The sequence below is a fragment of the Dreissena polymorpha genome, chromosome 9, assembly GCF_020536995.1.
Source record: "Dreissena polymorpha isolate Duluth1 chromosome 9, UMN_Dpol_1.0, whole genome shotgun sequence".
Classification (NCBI taxonomy): Eukaryota; Metazoa; Mollusca; class Bivalvia; order Myida; family Dreissenidae; genus Dreissena; species Dreissena polymorpha.
The window spans coordinates 1,915,592-1,924,946 of NC_068363.1; the positions used below are offsets into that span (position 1 = coordinate 1,915,592).

At 35.6% G+C, this 9,355-nt stretch overlaps 1 long non-coding RNA gene across 2 annotated transcripts; it reads left to right on the forward strand.

Moving 5' to 3' along the window:
- Nucleotides 1-1,530: 1,530 nt before the first annotated feature.
- LOC127845274 (uncharacterized) lies at nucleotides 1,531-9,128 on the forward strand. 2 transcript variants are annotated; one of them, XR_008033152.1, is made up of 3 exons: nucleotides 1,531-1,643; nucleotides 8,596-8,706; nucleotides 8,870-9,128. It is a non-coding gene; the product is annotated as an uncharacterized LOC127845274 (long non-coding RNA). The 2 variants fall into 2 exon arrangements; XR_008033151.1 differs by lacking the exon at nucleotides 1,531-1,643 and adding an exon at nucleotides 7,592-8,014.
- Nucleotides 9,129-9,355: the final 227 nt, after the last annotated feature.

The window sequence follows — 9,355 nt, forward strand, 5'->3', positions numbered from 1 at the left end:
CAACTGTTATCGAGTGCTATAAACTGTCACTTGCCAATATTTCCATAGCGACCGACGAGTCCACTGGTAAGATGTGTATCACGTGACTACACAGCGTCATGGCGGCCATTTTGTTTTTCGAAAGTTGCAAAATCGTTCATTTTTATGATTGCAGTGGTCGTTGTAAGCTATCAAAATGGACTTTCGGGAATGTAAAAGGGCGGTCTTTGGTCTTTGTTCGCAGGTCGGCTTTATTCGCTGGTTCAATATATAGCGAAATCGTTCGGGAGGAAATTGGTGTTGTCGTTATTGACTGTTGGCCGCTATTAACAGGAGGTCGCTCGGGAAGGTTGGACTGTATACACAGCGCAAACTGCCGCATCATCCCGTTAAAAGTAATATGTTAGTGTATATTTAGTTTTATCTGAAACATGTTAAGACTGTAACGTATATAGTTTTTATATTTAGACGAAAAAATAATTAAGTTCTCGGAACGTTTATATCGCCCCATTGGTGCAAAAAGATACTATGTGTTTTCTTATTTCAATGTCACGTGGTACCTTGTTGCACCCATGGTGCGATATTTAAAAATAAACATTTAATGTGAATGATGCATGATATTCACCAATGTGGGCGCTTCGTTACGTATTATCGTTACTATAGTTACAATATTTGCGTCTTATTCATATATATATCTATATCTAATCCATATATATATCTAATAGGTAATGCAATCAAATGTCACAATAAGGTCTTTAATCGAAAACCACAATCACGTCGGAAATTGATATTTTATATACCTCCCATTTAATGTCGCTGTATATTTTCTTGTATAAGACGTTAAATAAATGACGTATATATAGTATGTACCTCTATATATCTTAAACCGTGTTTATATCGGATAAAAAAAGGTATGGAGATACATGTTTTTAAAGTGGGAACCCCATATCCTATTTTTAAATCAGAGATCCCGTAACTGGCCATATGTGTGAATATATATTCATCAATTTATAAGATGCGTGGATTAAATGTTTATAAATGCAATATTCAACAGTTAATACCGATCTTTTTCGATAAAAGTAGCCTTTTTGTGCTTTGCAATATGTTTCTTCTAAAGTCTGATTTTAGTTATTATGAGTTTTCGTGTTTTCGTTTCAAATTGAAATTGTGCTCTCGATGCAGGAGTCTAATTGCTTAACGCGACACGATCACCATGTTTCATCGGCGACAACATCAACATAAAAAACTGGAAGGCATTGCTAGCAACCCTTAGAGGAGAATACATGTTCAGTGTTGAGAAGGGTGCACTTTGGATAATTTTTACTTATTTTTTTAAGCAAGTTACTTATTTTCGTCGTCTTTTTTTAGGCAAGTTACTTATTTTCGTCGTCATAATATTTGTTTTGAGAGTTTAGCGTCAATTAAAATATGCCTTAGAAATAGGACAAAACACAGACATCAAATATGATGAAGCTGAAATAACACACACAACATTAAACAGATAAAATATCTGAAAGTGATAACCTAGTTTAAAGGCTGCCGAATAAGAAACTAACTTACACGCAAATCTTGATTCGGAGGCCATAATTTCGCATACTTACAATCGGATCTTATGCTTCTAGCATAGCGCAGCTTTCTATTCCTTATTATTGGATATGTTCAATGTAAGATATTTTAATCTCTTATACAGTTCTTGACGTTTTATCAGAACAGAACAGAAGAACAGAACATATTTTTATTACACAAAAATCTTTACAGTTTCTAATGTTAAAAAAAACAATAATACAAAATACATGAATATAGTAAGTGGATTTAGCAGAAATGTTATATAATAGTTATGGATGAACTTTACAGATACTTGAACAAAACTCGTATTAAATAACATGTTAACAGTGTATATTGCTACATATGAATGCTTTTTACTACTTTTGTAATCATTAAGGTAAAACATTAATTGTAATTTGAAGGAGCATAGAATATAACAGTGCGCAGCCGAACCACATACAATTTAAGTAGCAACGGCACAATAACAAATTATGGTTGAACTTGTATCATAATACATCGGCATAGTCTATAATCAGTAAAATATAAAAATTATTTCAATTTCGAAATATAACAATAATTATACTTTCGAAGGAGCACACATTATACATTCGAATCACACTCACAAAATCAGGTATCGAAACAGTACCGAATAATACATATAATTAATATGAATGCAACATCTATATCATCATATACTAAAAACACTACATGTTCAAATATAGCATATCACATGATGTCATATTGTGTTCAATATACATTTTAAACTATAAAACAAATACCGTGAATGAATTATACATTATTATTGGTATATTTTTATTTTCTGTAGTTAATAATATTGTGAGTTTGAACATACTAGATCTGACTCTATAAAAGGTTTTCATGTAGTTTTCTCTAATTTGGGCAAATTTAGAACATTTCAACAAAAATTGGTATTCATATTCTATTTCATTACTGTCACATAATTGGCAGAGTCGCAAGTTTCGTTCTAATCTATCTTACAGTCTGTATTCTCAAGTAATGAGCACAGATGCGTATTTTCGTAATCGCTGTTCTTAAATTTCTTGAAACAATCGTCTCTGTATATGGTTCAAACGAAAATGTTGTTTTAATTGCTTTGTATACAATTATACCCTATTATCAATAATATCTCGATTCCACTCTTGTAAGTATTCGTCGATAACTCTTTGTTTAAACAATGACAAAAAAATTAACCTCGTTGATTTGTGAGTTATTAGACCAAACATAATTAAATCCGTATTTAGATAATATGTCCCTAACGTTCCCAAACCAGTTCAATGTATTGTTAATTACGGCAATTAGACCATCTTCCAATATATATCGTAATATTATGTTTTCGCTTCTAGTTATTTTAAACCAATATTTTTACAATACGTACATATCTGTTAATATACAACGGGTATCTACCAAGTTCACCGTAAACGGCTACACTTGAGGTTGATTTTCTGACACCAAGAACAGCCTTGCAGAATTTAAGGTGCATTTTTTCCAACTCGCTACACTTTGAGAAACCTCATATTTCACACGAGTATGTGATAATTGAAGACACAAAAGCATCAAAATAACTGCAAAGCTACCTTTGGTTTACAATTATAAGTTTTCAGGTTGGATAACAATACGTTGAGTGCTTTTAAGCCCTTACCACGCAAAGTATTAGTATTGAGATTAAAATTCCCTGTATAATTAAGGGTTACACCCAGATAAATAAAATCGTTAACAATGTCTATGTTTTCGTTACCATATACCAACCGCTCATTACGTTTGATAGCTCCGAGTTTGCGGAACGAATAATTTTGGTTTTTGGAATGTTAACTTGCAAACCCCAGGTATTACAATATTCATATAAACGGTCGATAGACTGTTGTAGGTCTTCCGGCGTTTCACCTATGACAACCATATTGTCTGCAAACAGAAGTAGAATTAAACATATGTCTTGTATATTTATTTCAGCATTATGTCCATTTTGTAAAAACATTTCAAGATCGTCCACGAAAAGAGAAAAAAGGATCGGCGATGTTATCTCCCCCTGTCTTAGTCCGATTGATATATTAAAATACTCCGAGTATGTGTTGCAATGTCTAACACATGCTTTGACCGACTGGTACATACTGCGTATTATGCGCAACATTTTGCTCTAAATTGGACTTGTATAACTTTAACCACAGTGCATTAAAATATATAGAATCAAAACAACGTTTCATATCTATGAAACAACAATACAATCGTTTATTTATATTAACATATTTTTGAATAATTGAATGGAGTATGAAAACCGCATCTTTTGTTGACCTGTCTTTTCTAAACCCAAACTGCACGTCAGATATAACATCGTTTATTTCACACCATGTTGTTATTCGCTGGTTGAAAACACATGTAAACAACTTTGCGAAGTTACTTAATAAGGTGATGCCTCTATAATTACTAGGGTCGGATTTATCACCCTATTATAACCCCTTCAGTCCAAGATAACGGGAATTTGCCTGTATTAAAAATCATGTTAAAAATCGTTGGAATGTAACCCGCCAAAATATCACAGGCTTCTATAAAATATTCGTTAAGCAATTTATCTACGCCAGCTGATTTACATTTCTTTAAGACGGCAATAGCTTCACTATACTTTATTTGGTTATCAGGGTCCCCATATACGTTGTCAAAATTGTCGAAGTCATGGTTTGAATTAAAATCTTCTGCGTTAGCATAATCATTAAAATTTTCATTTGAAAACATTTGCTGGAAATGATTCTTAAAGTCATTAAGTGACATGTTGCTAGTACAACCTGATGGATTGTGTGATCTAAAGAACGTCCAAAAGTCCTTGGGTTTGTGCCGTTTAAGATCTTCAAATTGTTTACAGCGTCTGAGATTGTACGCCTTACGCTTATTTTTTGTGATTAATTTAAAAGTACGTTTTAATTGACACATTTTTACTCTATCTGTATCACTATGTGAGTTGTTATTTATATGCATCGTTTCGCTTCTCTACATTCTTGATCAAACCATTTATCGCAATCCGATAAAGTGTGTCGTTCTAATTGTGGATATTTTTTAACGTGCTTGATAAATAATGGGTCAGCAACATCTCTTACAATATTGGTGACATTTTTTACAATGGTGTCAATATTTGTGTCGGTTTGTTCGATATGGCTTTGGAGTAGATCGTTAAAATCCGGAGCCCTTTTTATTAATCCCTCACGGAAATGCTGTTTTCATCATCTCGCCATTTAACGTATTCACATATATATGGTTCTTCTACTGTAACTCGCATGTTGCATATCACATTGAAAGACAACGGGGCATGATCATTGAAATTGTTAAAATCGTTTACAAAGAAGATGTCTACGGTATTAAAATGATGTTCACTTATTAACAGGTAATCGATGGCACTTGCGCCATGAGTATTTAAACATGTATATTTACCAATGCTAAAATCAGCTCCCAATCTACCGTTAGCGATTCTCAGTGTCGTGGCCTTGCATAAATCAAGTAAACTATTTCCTTGAGAGTTACTTCTCTTGTCCATTGAAAATCTTGGTAACGTGCTATCAGCTAAATAGAAGTCGGGGTCAATATCGTATATATATGCATCGGAAAGAATAGCATCACATTTACACACTGTTCTAGCGTTAAAATCCCCCGCTAACATAACTGTGCCCAACGATTGGAAATGGTTAATATCGTAACCGAGACTTTCGAACAAGTCCGTATCTACCAAGTTGGCCATCGGAGAATCATTACCCCATATATATACCGCTGCAATAAATATATTTTCGTTATTGTTAAAAAAACGATTTATCTAATTTAAGCCATATTATTGTATCATGAAAATTTTAACAACCGATTTGCTACTGGTTATGCTTTTGCGTGTATATACTACTATACCGCCACTGTTGCGCTTAGCATGCCTATGTCTATATTTCCTATAAAAATTGTGGCAATCGTATCCTGATATTCGAGTTTGCTTGCTTTACATGTCCATGATTCTAAAAAAAATAATAATTAGGTCATACTGTGATACAATGGCAAGGAAATCTGGATTCTCTCGTTTGGCTGCGCTCAATCCGTTGCAGTTCCAGACTACACACCTAAGTCCATCCGGTCCCTTCTACCCGTCCTTAATTGGCCTGCCGTCAACGTACAAAGTGTCATATGACACCCACGCCCGTTTTCCCGCCTGCTTTTTCTCTTTAACTCTTCTGAAGAGACGCCGTCTTTTTCCGCGACTTCCGGTGGGAATTGTTCCGTTACATAGAACTGCGTTCCTCGGAGGTTCTTGCTACTTCCGCGAACTTGCTCTCTGTCGCCGAAGAATGAAAATTTGCAAACAATGCTTCAGTGCCTCTCCTCGCCGCCGTTTCCGGTGGTTCCTCTGCTGGTTGTGTTTTTATGGCCCATCATGTGCGCCCTTTTGAATTTCATAGCAGCCACCGCTTCCCTAGACAGTTTGAGTTTCTCCAACATGAAGTCTCTCACTAATTGTTCACATTTGATAGGGGTTTCATTTGGTTCTTCAGGGATGTTTCCGAATATTAAGTTATTCCGCATGCTTTGGGATTGCACGTAGTTCATGTCCTCTCGTAATTTGCTGTTGTCCTTTTCCAAATCTAATATCTTTCTTTTAGCTCTCTCAATATCAACGCCTACAGAGTCAATTTTATTTTCCACCCTGTCCACTTTGTCCCTGGTATCTTTGGTTACTGTGTCCATGTGTGCCCATAGTTTTTTGAGATCCTTATCGAAATTATCAATTTTCTTCTCCAGCCCTTCGAGTGTCTTTAATCGTGAGTCCATGTCGTTTAGTTTTAAGTCAATTTTGCCAAGCATTGCAATAATGTCTGCGTTTGTTGGCCCCATCTTGTGATGACCCGTTTTGCCTTCCATAGTTTTAGGCAGCTTTGGCTCGGCGAATTGGTTAACGTCGGTCACACTACTTTGCACGTTGGATGTGTGAATGGTGTTCCAGTACAATCCTTCGTTAATCCTTCTGCGTTGGTACTATCGCACACACAACTCAGCACGTCAAATGCGTTACTTTTGCTCACGCTAATCCCTTCGTGGTATAGGACTGAGTTTGCTTCTCCCAGTACCTGGCTGATTGATCCAGGCCCCCCCCCCCCAGGCGCATTTTGCGTGTTTATACGTTTGCTATCTTCAGAATTCTCATCACTTTCACTTCTTTTCTTCTTATCTTTCCTTTTTCTTCCTGTCATTTCGATAGCATTTTTACACTGATGAATAGTTCACACTATATCCTTTATTTCGATACTAAAACGAGTGTTTTCCTGTAGAAACTTAAAAAGTAACCCAAGTTTTGTCAGAGTTCCAAAAAACACGTCTGCTCTTCCCGCCTTACTATATATATCCTTATCGGACCTACCTTCCACAAAGATTATCCGATAGCTTTATACTAAAACAACAGTTGCGCTGCGAATTCGTACTGAAATTCCCGACTGGACTAAATGCCAATATTTTGTACAGCGTTGCCGAGAGTGTGCCGTCAATAAAGTCACCATAAAGGCGAGACTTCACCGGAACCAACGACCAAAGCGTCGCTTTGAACTGGATTCTTCATCGATTTTTTTAAATGAGCCGAAACGCATGCAAAAATCGTGTTTACTTATTAGATTTTACTTTTTCAAAAATGTGTTCTCTAGTTCATGCTGGTCAATTGTATTTCCCGCAACCTTTAATCTTGGCATACCATCGGAAACTGTAATGACCTTCATAAGGTTTATATAGTAAACAAGAGGGCAAAGATGGCCTTAGTTCGCTTACCCTTTTTACAAGGCCTTGTTCATTGCTTAGTTAAAAAATTCAGTACTCTAGAGCATATTAGATTAGTTCTCTTCTGTTTACTTTTGCAGTGTGAGCATATATTAATGCTGATTGAGTAGTGTCCATTTGCATGGATTTTTTGCATGCACACATTTGCAAGTAATGCTAATTCTACATTTGTTTACAAGGTTTTTGTAAGATTTGGACCTCGTAACCAGGATTTTGACCCCACATGACCAAATGTCAAACATGGCCTAGATATCATCAAGAAAAACATCCTGGTTAAGTATCATCATTATTGGACCAAAACTATGGCATCTAGTGTGTTTATACGGTTTTTGTAAGATTAGACCCCATGACCAAGATTTTGTCCCCACATTACCAAACGTCAAACTTTACCTAGATATTGTCCAGACAAACATTATGGTCAAGTTTCATCATTACTGAACCAAAACTCTGGCGTATGAAGTGTTTATGTGGTTTTTGTAAGATTTGACCTGGTGACCTATATTTTGACCCATCATGACCAAACATCAAACTTTAATTACAAAAATAAATATAATGAACAAGATTCATAAAATCTTAAACAAAATTGATCTCTAGCAGTGTGGCCATACCACGTGGTTTGTGACGTCATTTTGGCTAGCACGCTAAGTAGAAATTTGTCAACATTGGCCCCGCTTAGAAATTTCAAATCCACGTAAGTATCTTATTATTTACTTTTTTTGACGAAATAAAGCGCAGGCTAAGGGAAAAGTTGAGCACTATTCCCGGTTATATAAATATTTGTCACCAGATGAGTAGTTTAGTCTATCATTCGAGGCAAATTCCTAGTTTTTACGTTACAATGAACGCAAGCACGACAAGCACATTTGAAATCGTCCAAAATATCTGTTTTATATTCCTTTTTGCAGTGAACCAATATGTGCGGACGTGATTAATTCCATATAAAATGTGTTTTGTCCGAAAAAAATACCTGAAAACACCACTTAATGACATTTCTAATGTACATCAACACTTTGGCTAACACGACAAGCAACGAAATTCAAGGCAAGCACGGCAAGTCGATATTCGGCTAGAACGACTAGTTGTTATTTATTATGTTTCTGAAGCGATGTTATTGTTTCATAAAAAATTAAAACTATTAAAAATGTTATAATTCCATTTTCATATAGTCACTCGCGGATAACAGGCTTATAAGTCGTGTTTATTTCATATTACGCCGTAAATTGACCTCCGATGCATTTAGATTCCAACCCAAACTATTGTTAAAACTTTCAGGCACTTCTTCTATACAACCTCGAAAAAGAATGTGTACAAACTCGTTGGTCAATATAACGTCGATGGCAAAGGTGAAGATGAACCAAACATCAAGAGCTATTCCGATATTCGGTAATTTTGTTTGTCCGTAAAGCTTTTTTAGTCGTGCACAAACTGTATTATGGTAATACATGTAATATGTCCATTCGGAATATTTTAAGTAAAATTTAAAAGAAAAAAACACATGTTATTTCAACCGAAGTAATGTATTTATTTGTATTTATTTCAATATTAGTGACCACGAGTTTGACAACCCGGGGAGACTGCGCGTGAAACCGAAGGCAAAAGAGGCCAAAATGGACTCGAGTCGAAATGCCGTTGCCAGGGAAACTTTAGGTGTACGGTGGGACTGTGCGAGGAGAAACGAAAGCAAGTTATTGCCTACGTACAGACTTGGACTAGACATAGAAGAAATTTGATAAGAAACCGCCTTTCTGAAGAATTCCGTGTTTTAGTAGCTTGACTTGAGCGAGATATAAATAATTATTCATGTGCATAGTGTGTTATTTTTTTCCCGTATTTAAGTTAATTGTGTCGTGTTCTGAGAAAACTAGGCATAATGCTTGTGCGCAAATTTGTCATCCCAGATTAGCCTGTGCAGTGCGCATAGACTAATCAGTGACGACATTTTCTGCTTTTATTGAATTTTTCGTTTAAATAATGTCTCTTCTTAGCGAAAATATGGTTAAGGCGGAAAGTGTCGTCCCTGATTAGCCTGTGC